The sequence below is a fragment of the Rhipicephalus microplus genome, chromosome X, assembly GCF_043290135.1.
Source record: "Rhipicephalus microplus isolate Deutch F79 chromosome X, USDA_Rmic, whole genome shotgun sequence".
Classification (NCBI taxonomy): domain Eukaryota; kingdom Metazoa; phylum Arthropoda; class Arachnida; order Ixodida; family Ixodidae; genus Rhipicephalus; species Rhipicephalus microplus.
The window spans coordinates 249,692,030-249,706,338 of NC_134710.1; the positions used below are offsets into that span (position 1 = coordinate 249,692,030).

General features: G+C 40.7%; 1 long non-coding RNA gene across 1 annotated transcript; it reads right to left on the minus strand.

The window, feature by feature from the left end:
- Positions 1-476: 476 nt before the first annotated feature.
- Positions 477-8,824, minus strand: LOC142776059 (uncharacterized). The gene is made up of 2 exons (XR_012887268.1): positions 7,448-8,824; positions 477-3,027 (listed from the first exon to the last, which is right to left on the minus strand). It is a non-coding gene; the product is annotated as an uncharacterized LOC142776059 (long non-coding RNA).
- Between the last annotated feature and the right edge of the window lie 5,485 nt (positions 8,825-14,309).

Consider the following 14,309-nt stretch of genomic DNA (forward strand, 5'->3'; position numbering starts at 1 on the left):
GAGAGACACAGCTATAGTGCAAAAAAATATATATACAGAAAATTGCCATGAAAAAAATTGCCCCCTATCTGCATATTTGACCAAAAATGTCGTCGAAAGAATATTGTATTTCGCCTGAAAAGAGTGAATAGACAGAAATATTCATTTGATGTTTTGCACGAGAAAACTGGTGAATGGGATCCTGGAGGTGTTGCGTGAGACATGAGTACCATCTGGCGGTAATTTCAGAAAACGAAAGGATGGCCTTTGTTATAGCGAGCACGCAGCACGCAGCATGCGTGCAATCTTGGAGGCCATATTTTGTAGATTTAAAGACAGGTAGCAGCACAGTATCGTCTTAGCAAAGCGTAGGAGACTCGCCTTTCCATGCGAAGCGTCGCATTGTCAGCTGCAGTGCTTAGAATTACTTATTTATACCTTTTCTAGTATAAATAAACACAGTGCACAATATCGACGTGTTGATATTGTGCCTCAAATATGCTCAATATTTGCTTTTTATTGACAATCGTACAAGTATGAACGCAGAAACTTGAGCAATACTGGTGGATGCTGTGGATGTGGTCGTACTTGAGCCTTTTTGCTGACAGACCAAAATTTTTGCATTGAAGTATCCCAAGCAAGACTATCATCTTTAAGGAGAAAATATATTCACAATGAAAGAAGAGTAAAAATAAGCACATACATGCACTTACAAACTCACACAGATAGGTAAGTCATATGTCCAAGAAAATATCGAATTGGTTTACAAAGGTGGCATGATCAATGAATCAAGCGATGTTGCCCAGCAGTGTGTTCCAGTGATGTGTGCTTCGAAGTAATGGTGAGTGTTGATACATAATTGTGCGTGCCAAAAAAGGGTGTATTTTGAATTTGTGATCAATATGTTTCAAAATATTATGAGGTGTGTTTGTACAAGCTTCATGAAGGCACATTTACTATGATAAAATGTACGAAAATGCAACAACAGTGACGACAGTCTGCGTTTTTCAAGAAGGGGTATTGAAAGTGAGTGTGTAATATCTGTAGCGCTGCAGTTGCGAGAATACTACTTGGTGATAAATCCTGCTGCTTCATTTTATTTTAATTCTAGTTAATCGATGAGATATGATTGATGCGGGTTCTAGATGATGGATGCATATTCTATCTTTGAACGGACAAGTGTAGTGTATGCTAGCATTTTAGAGGTATAGTTCACCAAGTAAAGGTTTCTTTTAATAAATCCAAGTGCTTTTGACACCTCACTAGTTATGATATCAATGCGCTTATTCTAAGGCAGGTCAGAGGATAAATGAATTCCAAGATACTTAAATAGGGATACTTTTTCAATGGGGAGAGCTTGAATTTCATATTGACTCATTTCTGTTTTATGTGCTCTTGTAAACGTCATGGCCTTCGTTTTGGAAGTGTTAATTTGCCAAGGAGACGCCAAAATGCGAGTTTATTAGGGTCCAACTATAATGACTAGTTAGCTTGGGTGCTGTCAATTTTTCTACAAATGATGTCGCTGTATGTAAATAATTTGATAATAGATGACAAACCATGTCCAATGTCGTTGATGTAAATGAGAAACAAAACTGGTCCCATGATTGATCCCTGGGGAACACCAGACTTTGCATGTGAAAGTGAAGATGCATGTCCATCCACATAAATTGATTGGCTGCAGTTGCTCAGAAAATGATTTATTCAGCTTTTTTCCAAACCAGTGGCTACCTTATCATTATGCATAGAGCCATCTAGAGTTGAAAAGAAGCCTTTCTTGTCAGCAACCAAAACATGCAACTTAGCTTCCAGATGCGTCTCAGACAGCATGAACACCGTTGTGAGGAGTGACCAGGCTATGTACAACAAAGGCAAGCTGAAAAAGCCAGTAGGCTTTTTTTTTGTGAAGCTAAGTTGCGTGTTTTGGTTACCTTCATGCTACCTTCATTTACGTACTCTTCTATGAACATAATGATAAAAAATACTCATGGATTTAATAACACCATCTCAAGGAAATGAAATGAGAAGAGAGTGTGCTACTCTTGAAATATCTGCAATAAGTGCATAGCGGAGGACGTTTGCAGCTGCATCGCCAATAATAATAATAATAGCAATAATATTATACAAGGCAAGACATAGCCCAGCAAACCTCTTGCGATGGCAGTTCTAACATAAGCACTAAACTAAAAGGCCTTCAAGCCAAGCCGAATTTGTGGCCACGACAAATATGCACAAATTTACCGATGTGAGAAATGCTGTGCTTGGAAAGTCGGATATATATGTGATATGTAGAAGGAGCATACATCAAAATAGTGCATGTACCAACATGGAAGCTAAGGAATGCTTTAGTCAATGGGAAGAATAAGCTGCCGAGCGAACTTTCTGTAGTCTTCTTTACACTGTAGTCTGCCACGAGTGTGACAACATGTCAGTCTATAAGACCTGTGATTTCAATGAAAGAGTTAAACAACACAACAGTTCAAAATAAAGTCACCAAATCATGGGTGGCCTTGGATGCCCTTGCTGAACATGCGGAATATACAGGCTTTCAAATTGACTGGTCAAGCAACCGTGTTCTGGTCGAAGAAAACAAGCTTGCATCATGCCAGCACCTGGAATCCCTGCACATTCACACAGCTGCACATACACTCAATAAGATTTATGGAACGCTGACCATATACTTTTGGTGCTTACATCACGCACCTAGTCATACTTAAATACGATGTACCTTTCTTATGGCTGTCATTCAGAACAATATCAGGTGCCCAAACATCAGTAAACTTTGTGTTATTTTGGTCGGTGTATCCTTTTGTTTGTACATTAAGCAGAAACAGCTATGCATTGCCTTTTTTTTAGGCCTCTTCTAGCTGTTCACGGTAGTTGCAGTCGAAGGAGTGACTTTTCGAGTTTTGATCACGGGTAATGCTTATTTTTGTGATAGTGGCACAGACTGCCGCCAGTTTCCATGAATTAGCCAGGTTTTACGAAAGTTCCTACAGTTTTCCAGCAAGGCCCCAATTCCCCGACTTTCCCAGGTTGGTAGACACCCTGCACAAACAAAGATAGATGGCAGTTAACTCGCGTCCTGTTTCCTGTCTTATGCAAGTGTCATTCTGCACTTTATTACCTTAGAAGTACTTGCTGCTAGGCAGGTTCGTATAACATTATTAGGGAAAATTCTAGACGATGTGAATGTGTGGTGCAGTGTAAATATTTTCTGTAGTTCAGCTGAGACCGATGCTCTTTTTATGTGCTTTTTCATTTTTCCAGTGGTGCTTAGGCATCTATAATTTTCCCCCTTAGCTTAATTACCTCCCTGAAGCTATGCATCATCTTGCCCATTAACAACCATTGTTAAACTATTGTATGTGGCATTGTTGATGCAAAATGACCTTAGAGTATATGCTAAAGCTCCTGCAGGATCACCGGCTGAATGTGACAACCAGTTCACCATTTATAGGACCCGAAGTATTGACATTTTCAATATATCTGTTTGCACAGTGCTTCATTGGAGTCATGCAAGCTTAAAATATGGTGCTCCCACAGAGAAATTTTTCTTCCTGTGCTGTGACAAACGGGAAAACTATGTAGACAATAATGAAAAGAGATCACAACTAGGCTTAGCTGTGTGATGTCTGCCTCAATAAAAATGTAATAAATTAATGCAAGTGTGCTTATATCACATGGTGTTGCCAGTTTATTACTACATTTGATATGAATCTCTGCTCGCTCCACCATGGTGTTCCTAAGGGTGTACACAGTCTTACCTCTGAGACAGCATTGCCAGAACTAATTTCACTGTCACAATCTTGAACACGCGTGCGACAAGCATGCGCCAGTGCAGAGAACACAAGAGAAGTGGTCACTGCTTGCATGTTCAAGGTCGTATGCACGCACACCGGACTATGATTTTGCAGTATCTTACATTTTGAGTGGAGTATACATCGTGATGGCGGGAGCCATCTCTGTGGTCACCAGCTAGACAATCACAATGTGCATATTGTTGCTTGAGACAACTGTTTAGGACAAAAAAAGGGCACCGTAGAAAAAATATTTTTAGGCTAATGTAAAAGCTTGTGGTGAGGAGACTCTCAAAAGGTATACGGTGTGTCATCTTGCAATAGAGAAGCAACATTTATACCTAGTTTATGTTAGTAGGAGTCTGCTAAACATTGGCCATACAAGCTTGTGGCTAGAGAAGGATGATGTCCAGAAGATGCCCTCCTGAAATGTTAACTTGCACCGTCCTCCCTTGCCCTTCTTGGTGCACTGGAATTTTTGCCCTGTAGGTACTAATTCCTTCAGTGGGTACTCTTGAAGGGCTTCTGTATAAGCTCATTCTTACCACCTGCTTTACCCAAGGGCAAATCCTACTGTTGGAACTTGTTTGCTTGCCAGAAATTTTTAACAGGAAAAGAAGCTTCACTCGTTACACAAATAAAGCTACAGCATTGCAAGATTACTATGATGTTATGTACACAGACCTCCCACATACAACTCACTAAAATGTCACCAATTACCTCTATGGTGAGCCTGATTATGCCTTAAGACAGCATATAAGTTTCTTGATCCTATACTTTTTAATCAGTACATGAACCTTGAAAAAACAAGATCGTCACGTGCAGTGCATAAAACCAGTGCTTTGAACTGCAATGATGCCATCGAAAGCATCAGCGAAAGTAAATTCACCCTGCTGGAAAGCAAATTCTGCATGAAGCCTGTAAATGTACTGTTAACAAAGTCTTCTCGACAACTTGATTACTTCTACTTCTGCAATTTTCATAATCCTGTCTCTTCATACCTTGCTGTCAACCCAAAAATTATTGACCTATGAGGTGTTACTCATATGACCACGCTCATTTAACATACCTGCAAACCTCAGAGCTAACATAATAAAATTGAAGACTTTAATAAATTAATGCTCTCTGATACTCACCCCTTCAAAAAAATTTTTAGCATCCCCTTCAATTGATTGATTTGTGGGGTTTAACGTCCCAAAACCACCATATGATTATGAGAGACGCCGTAGTGGAGGGCTCCGGAAATTTTGACCACCTGGGGTTCTTTAACGTGCACCCAAATCTGAGTACACGGGCCTACAACATTTCCGCCTCCATCGGAAATGCAGCCGCCACAGCCGGGATTTGAACCCGCGACCCTTGGATAAGCGGCCGAGTACCTTAGCCACTAGACCACCGTGGCGGGGCTAGCATCCCCTTCAAACCTGTTTTTTTAAAGACTCAACAGGCACAGTGACGTGACTCATGAAAGGCATACCCGGAGCTTGTGGTGCAACTAAAATCTTTTTGGAGCAGCATAAAAGCTACCTGAAGCTTTTAAGCTAGAGCTGTTGCACCACATGTTACAGGGAACTAGTTCATGAACATATGCATGCATGTTCACGTGGACTTCTGCTCAACATAAACGTAGGCTTTTTGCTTTTTTGCAGACATCACCAATTTATATAAAGCTACCTAGCGCTTTCTGGGAATTCACATGGCATTTGTAAATGACTCTGGCTTTCAGTGATAGTTTAGCTACAATATTGAATCACGGACTGGTAAGACTACTTATGCATTGTATTTACTTTCCAAAAAAAAAAGAGTCTGAATATATTAATGCTTTTATTAGTACAACCCAATCGTTCAATCTGTGGAGAAGTGGTTGCTGTCATCGTTTATGTACAGAATTGTTAGGTCCCTGATTAATGAGCGCTTCATAAAAAAAGGGTTTTGTAACTGGTCCTTACTGCCAATTATGTATTATGGCTCGACAAAATTTAGAGTTATGGGGGAGTAAGTAGTTACACTTGGCAAACTGTTTGACATGTACAGTCGTCGAGGTCGAGAATCCCAGCCAAGACATACCGGAATAGTGGAACACCATGCTTTCTAGGAGAAGTAAAAGTGATTGTACAGCATGTGGTACTGCTGATAAAATTTGCCCACTGTATGGACTTAAAACTTAACCACCTTGTATGAAATATTTTGAAAGTAAACTGTAAAAAATAGGACCACAAGTAAAAAAAAATAACTAAGTGGTCAGTTCTATATGCAGGTACTAAATTACTGTATTTTAATACAGTAAAGCAAGACTGTTGTCCAAGCACAACTAGCTCATTATTACTTTTATCTGACAGTAACCACAACAGTTAGAAACTATTTGGCTGAAGTCACGTGGTAACTTTTGTAGTATAAGCGGGTTCAAATTGTTAAGAAAGTTGGTGCCCAGCAACGTTTTCAGCTACATTGCACGTTCATGTCCACTGTGATAACATCTTCAAATTGCAGGGGTAACGTATGGATTTCAAGCGTATGCCATATACTTGCTCCCTGAGAGAACACAACAACGAAGAGTGCACGCATGCTTGACACAAATAATGAAATTTATGAAAAAGATGTAGCAGGTTTCGTCTCTTGGTGCAGATCCCTGCAGGCACTTACCTAATTCCCACCCCATTTTGCCAACAAGCAGCCCATGTAAAACGTTCGAACATGCGCTATTATGTCGGGTCATAACCAGTTTCCTCTAACCAACTTGCACTTGGTTCTGGCACGACATACGTTTCAAAGATCTATTTCTTGCAAACTGTGTGAGTAATTGTAAACCATTCTTCAACAGTTATCTTTGTGCTTACTCGATAGGAAAACATGAGCTACAAATTTTTATGTTTCTAAAATATGAATGGTAATTGAATTGTGAATGGTAATCTACACCCAGCCTTAGCATATATTTCCTTTATAATCATTTTCAATTTGAGGCATGGCACAAATTTTGAAGTACGACTGAAGCCTCTCATATGCATGTTTCGTTTATTTGAAGGTGCCATTTAACAATCTTGAATTAATCCTGCAATGAACTAACATCTGAATGCCTTGCGAATTGCCTGCCACAAAATGTATTTTACTAGGAAAATTGTTCTGTGCTTGTTACACAAGCTGAAGATGATGACGATACTGACTGCCGCATCGTCACTGATGAGGCAGAGGATAGCGCGTGTACAATTTAGGTGCACACACGAGGCCCAATGTCAGTGCTACATTTCCAATTTAAACACGAGCGCGCGCAATATGTATGCTTTACCGCAATACACAGCGTGCACTTCACCGCAAGGCACGACTGCCTTGCGGCACTGTTTAATTTTAAGAAAACGCTTAAGGTGGCAATTTTGAGCGAATATTTATAGTGCTCCCAGCATATCTTCAACTTTATTTCTTTTTTTTTCTTTGTATACACCCACAAGAAAAGACATAGCTTAGAAAACCGATTATCGTAATCGGCGACAACATATTTAAGCCACTTGGAAATAACGTCGTGTGAACGCCTGGTAATATTCCATCGCTTCCAACTTGTGCATTTCGTATCTGTCTCACGCAGTTACGCAAGAAGAAGCTTCAATGAAAGTTTTGGCGCAAGCATACATTTCACCGAAGCGACACATCGATCCTTACGCTACACACGCACTTACCAGACATACACGTACGGCTTACATCCACAAATAGCATAACACACGGTGTTCATGATCGGGCAAGTCGTTATCACATTGCTTATAGACAGTATTACAGAACGAGACCACGTATCCATGCGCAGAGGCGGTTCTCGCGAATGCATAAGGCTCCCGGCCAAGCAATGACCACGGATAAATAACCACCGCACGGTAAAGATCCTCACAAGTTAGTGAGGAAACTTAGACCTTTCGTTCCCACCACCTAAACGTCCCCAAAAAAATGTCCAACACGGCGATTCTGTCGCCGTCTATTCATACACTTTCAGCCAAGTCAAACCGGTTTTAAGCGGCTATTGGGTGAACCGAACGCTTTTGCCTCGAAAAGGTTCGTGCCACCCTGCGGCAGCAGACGCGGCCCCAAAGGTACAGTTTCCGTTCTCTAAACTGGTAGGTGTTCTCGGAACAAGCTTTTGAACATAAAAAAACATGAATCAACATAAAGGTAATATGTAAATATAACTTGAAGTGGAGCTTTGTGGTAGTGCAAATTTTTTTCTGGATAAATGTTTTCACTGCTTAAGGTTTTTTTACTGCACTGGAATTATTTTTATAGTTGGTTACATGCTAACTAATATATAATGAACAAATGTTTTCACGGCTAAGTATTTTTTTTAAACAATGAAACCATTTTTCCAAGGCTTTACATGTGGATTAACATACACCTATTCGTTTATTTTGGATCCTTCAAAATTTTCTATATTTTAAACATTAATAGAAGTGACTTTGAATACTCTAATATTAGTTCAAATATTCGAAACATTCGAATACTTGCGCAAAACGTACATACTTTATGAAAAAAAAAAATGACAGAGACTGCTGCGTCGCGCGGCGCACGAGCCTGCCCCACACAGAAACGGCTGCTGCGCTGCACGGAAGTGACGTCTCGCGTTTTCCGGTTAGGCGCTTTGTTTGAATAGTTGGGAGTGTCTAGCGGTACGTCTAGACCAAGGAGGTTATATTAAAACTTCTGGAGTGGCGGAGAGGCTCCGCAGCTGAAGCCGACACCGCCATATTGATCAGGGCAGAAAACAGATGGGTGCATTTTAGCGTGCGTGGCTTTCGTGTTGATTTAGTGCTAGTAATGTTGCGTATCATGCCTCTAATTGAACAAGACGCTTCTGAACACGTCTGTGATCACATTTTGAGACGACGATGTTGGGCTCTTGGGTAGTATTTGGCTGCACGAATCGTGTGAGGTGGACACTGGGCTCAGCTTTCGATGTTTAAGTAGGCATGCTTCGCTCATTCACTTATTCTCCCATATTTTAGCGACTATGCGACTGCATTCATAAATTTTCTTTTGGCGTCCGGGGGCACAATGACACTAAGAATAATTGTTTGCAGGCTCTATGTTTTTGTAGTAATGTTTGTAGGCTATATATATATATATATATATATATATATATATATATATATATATATATATATATATATATAACTCATCCCCTGATGAAGGGAGGTCCCCTCCCGAAACTGTTGGGAAATAAATATATTTATCCTTGCTGACAACGCTCCCGTTGTGCCATATCCCATACCTTCACGAAGACTAACTGGCGCCCATTGAATTATTACTCCCACTATATATATATATATATATATATATATATATGTGTGTGTGTGTGTGTGTGTGTGTAGTGCATGATCATCATCATCATTTCTTAATGACCGCGCCGCGCCTCTCGTGCAGCGGATGCTATCTCGAGCTGCGCGAGGATTAGAACAAGCTAGCGGACATTGGTGTGTCGGACGTGGAAAGCCACGCGGCTCCGCTTCAGGCGTGAAATAAAGTGGCGAGAGAACGACACGACCACGTTGGCCGCCGTCCCGTCTTCCTCTCTCGCTATATATATAGTGGGAGTAATAACTCAATCGGCCAGTTAGTCTTCGTGAAGGTATGGGATATGGCACAACGGGAGCGTTGTCAACAAAGATAAATATATTTATTTCCCAACAGTTTCGGGAGGGGTCCTCCCTTCATCAGGGGATGAGTTATATATGTATATGTATGTATATATATATATATATATATATATATATATATATATATATATATATATATATATATATATATATATATATATATATATATATATATATATATATATATATATATATATATATATGTGTGTGTGTGTGTGTGTGTGTGTGTGTGTGTGTGTGTGTGATATCCCTGAGTACGTTTTTTTTCTTTTTATAGTGAAAGGTGTTACGAGATCAGAACACGGGTCATGCGTAGAGCTGTGTCCACCGCCGCCGCCACTCGTAATTAGTATCGAACAAAAAAAAAAACTCGGTAAGTTAAGAATATCAATGACACAATGAGAGTCCAATCCGGGTCCGCTGCGTGCCAACCCAGCATTCTACCACTGAGCCGCGCTAGCGCTGGAAATTGTTTCTAAACTGGTTTTAGGCAGGCTTGATGTCTGGAAACGAGTCGCATTAATATGAGTAATAAAGCGTTTTAGACCATCAAGGAACAGCGAGGCGTCACACAATGCGAATTTCGTGACGACTTGGTCGTCCAACGCTCCCATCCATTAAAAAACTTGTTCTTGATCACCTATTACTGTGGTGCATAACCACTTCACGCATATTTCTTCATCGTCATCAGCCACTGCATAAAAAGATGCACTAAACTTCAAACAAGTGTGTAGCGAATGCCGCGTACGATTCTCCAATGAATGACGAAGGATAGCATAGTGAATGCTGGCCTACTACAGAAAATTTATGATTATTTATGGCACTGTGGGTTCCCAGCAGTGCTCTTGTAGCATCCCAAAGAGTTTTTAGAGAAGGCTTTGAAAGACCACTCTCCCAGCTTTCGCTGTGACTGTTCTGCGCGTTTCTTGCAGGTCTGGCGTGTTCTTTTTTTTTTACACGCTTGAAACGCCAAATGTCCAAGAAAAATTAAAGCAGATGTGCATTAAAGTCCTTTCCACATTCGTTCGCCTACTAAAAATATTAAACAGGTGCTTTTGTAGCAATAACGAAACGCACGACAAGCATCACGGCGCTTCAAAACAGGCGCCGCCTCCTTCTGCCCTGAGCAATATGGCCGCCGCGGCTTCACTTCGAGACATGGGCGGGTATGCGGGACCGCCACTCCAGAAGATTTAGTATAACCTCCTTGGTCTAGACATAACAATAAAAGCCGTTAAAATTACGTCCAAACAAAAAAATGAACAAAAGTGTTATTTAGGTTCAGCGTGACAACAATACAAAACAGGCTTGTTTGTCATCTCAAACCGATCGGCAGCTGTGGCGTAGTTGGTTAAAGCAACACATGAACTGGTGAAGTCGGTGGTTCAAGTCCCATTGAAGTTATCGATACTTTGTCTTTTTTTTTTGTTCACGCATGTATTGTTTTAACATTTGCGCCTCCTCATCAGCCCGACTTGCTGTTGGTGGTGGTCCCGTCCACAGGCCCTTTAATATTGGATCTTCGATAACTCTTGCAGGATTGACTATATTTATTATGATAAAGTGTTTTGCGAATTAGTGCTCTTAATCGGCGAGATGCACAAAAAAATCGAATGCAGCTGGCTGCATTGGTTTCTTGGGCACAGGAATGTGGATTTCCACGGTTTATCAAAGTTTTGATGACAGAAAGGTGCACTGCAACGTAGTCTCGGGCAACTTTTTTTATGTCGCTCAGTGTACCATCACCTAACGAGGTAACCGGCAGGCCGCTTTCTTTAAAAATACTGACGTGTCACCACAATGTCCTAGGCGATCAGCACTTGATAAACAATGCCCAAAGGCAAGTGCCGACGGTGTTAGCCCATCTAACTACAAAACAGCTTGTCTGCCTTGCCCAATAACAAGCGCGGCCTGTGACAGCACGGGAGCATTCACGTAGCAACGGAGGAGAACGGCCGTACGTGTTCGCACTTGACAAAACAGACAGCAATGCAGTAGCTCTGGCCTTCGGAGATCACAGGCTTCGTAAGAACATTACAATAAAGTTGTTTCCATTCATCGTATGAACACTTCGCCGACGCACTGGGGTTTCATGCACGTGCGTCCGGTCAGTCACACGTGAACCCTGCGAAAGCATTTATTTCATCGTCGACCTTGTCCTTCGCGACAAGCAAAACTCGGCAGCAAGAACACTTTCTCCTTTGACAACACCACGCTTGGCATTGCAATCTAGAAAATGCAGTACGTCCAACGACTGTAATCCGCACATCATACTGAGAAACTTTATGGCGCACACACTCAGATGAAGCTGCGGCGCGGTGGATGGCCCTGCCAGCTCCAACCACCACGTTCAACTAAGCATCCAGCAATCACATGAAACAGCGACGACACTCCAGTCCTCCTTGGGAGTGGCCTAGGCCATGGCCACGATTTCAGCGGAGTTTTCACCATCAACACATCGCAGGCAGCTACCATCTCGCTGTGTTTACCTTTCGCAGCCGCAGTGCCCATGGCGCCCCCTGTATTCAAAATACTTGTAATATGTATTTAAATAACAAACCTAAGCTAATTGACTCGTTAAACACATGTTTAGTAAAAATTTTGTAGGTTAAACGCATGACGCACGAATAATATACACGTTTAACTAGCTTTAGGTAATATTTTTTTAAGTGACGTCACTTTCGTGCGGCGCAGGAGCCAATCCTGCGTGGGGATGGCTGCTGCGCCGCGCGGCGCACGAGACACTGCCAAAAAAAAGTTTGCCACTCTTTGGCCAGAAAACACAGACAAGAAATGCATTCTGCAGGATCATCTCAGAAAAAAAAAATATAATGCCTTCTATAACATTTTGCAAACACGCTTAATGGTTGAAATGACTACGATCACTGTTACTGGAACTAATTTCAGATGCACACCAGGGATAACTGCTGGTCTTCTGCACTCCATGAATCAAAAGAACAACATGTATAACAAGTTAAACCATCAACAGCATACCATCAGTCTGGAAGCAAGATAGAAGCAATACAATGACCACCTTAACAAAGTTTTGGAAATTTCTAAGTGTGGCTGTTTCAGCTCAAAAACAGCACAAGCTAATAATGGCAGTAAGGTGACACGGAAAGTTATTGATTAAGCTCTCATTACAGGAATGGTGGGTATGTTTCAGGGATTATTAATGGTGATAACAATGTGGTTAAAACTGCCCTTATAAGCAATGTTTTCAATGATCACTTTTGAAATGTAGGCACTGCAAGCAACACAATATCATGCAACAACATTTGTGCCTTCATGGCACAAAAAGCTTGAAATGAATTTTTGTTATCCGGCAACCAACAATGAAATTGAAAAAGCAATTTTTGCACTAAGCACACCAAGCTGGTTGGAGATGATGGCGTATAATTTGAAATTATAAAACACTTATCTACACCACTAGCACAGCCATTAACATATATGTCATCAATGATAATTGCAAAGCAGGTTGATTTCTCTCGAAATTAAAAGTTGCCAAAATAATGCCCAAGTTTATAAAAGATGTCAAGATGAAAGTTGCTAATTATCGTCCAACCACCATACTGTGAGCATTGACCAAAGTTGTTGAAACGGCAATGTACTGAATACCCAACAATTTTTGTGAGAAACACATTGTATGCATTTGAGAGGAAGGGAAAATCAGTAGAACATCCTCTACTTATTATTGTTTAAAAAAAGTTAATCAGAAAACAAATTATTTAAAATGGGCATATTCATTGACCTCATCAAAGCGTTATATATATATATATATATATATATATATATATATATATATATATATATATATATATATATATAAATATATATATATGTATGAAACACACACATGTATGAAAGAAGGTCACTGTGAGCCCCGGCACGGTAGTCTAGTGGCTGAGGTACCCGGCTGCTGACCCGTAGGTCGCGGGATCAAATCCCGGCTATGGCGGCTGCATTTCCGATGGAGGCGGAAATGTTGTAGGCCCGTGTACTCAGATTTGGGTGCACGTTAAAGAACCCCGGGTGGTCGAAATTTCTGGAGCCCTCCACTACGGCGTCTCCCATAATCATATGGTGGTTTTGGGACGTTAAACCCCTCAAATCAATCAAGGTCACTATGAGAAACATAAACAATATTTATTTTGAGCTCCCGGCCACAGAAGTCAGCTTTTATCAAAGATCAGGTCAGTCCCCGGCCGAAAGCTCAGAATAAATATTGCTTATGTTTCTCACTGTGACTTCCTTTACATATTTATTTAAACCAGTTAATTAGTGAGCAGTATTCTTTTGAAACAATGTGTGCGTGTGTGTGTGGTGTGTGTGTGTGTGTGTGTGTGTGAGTGTGTGTGTGTGTGTGTGAAAGGTATTGATGTATAACATGTATATGTTGATGTATATAATGTGTGAAAGGTGTTGTGTTGATGTATCATGTTGATGTATAACAGTGTGCCACAATGATCGATTTCTGGGGCCATTTTTGTTTTTATATTATATCAATGCATGATCTACCATCAATCACATGTGAGATTGCATCCGTTATGCAGACGACATTATTCATTTATAACAGACAAAGATGAAAATAAACTATCTGAACAAGTAGCAACAGCCCTGAAAAGATAATGTCTTGGCTACATGCTAACAGACTCCTCGCCAACAGCAGCTCTAAATGTAATTATGATATCTTTACCCCCCCAAAACACTCACCTTATTTCAATGAACCATACTGAAATAGATAATGTAGTACTGCAAATGACGAGTAACACAACATTTCTTGGTGTCCACTTGGATACACATTTTTCATGGCACATGCATGTTCATGAAACTATACTGAAGATTCAAAGAAAGCTACCTATCTTTTACAGGTTATACTGCATTTTTTCAATAAAGACAATGA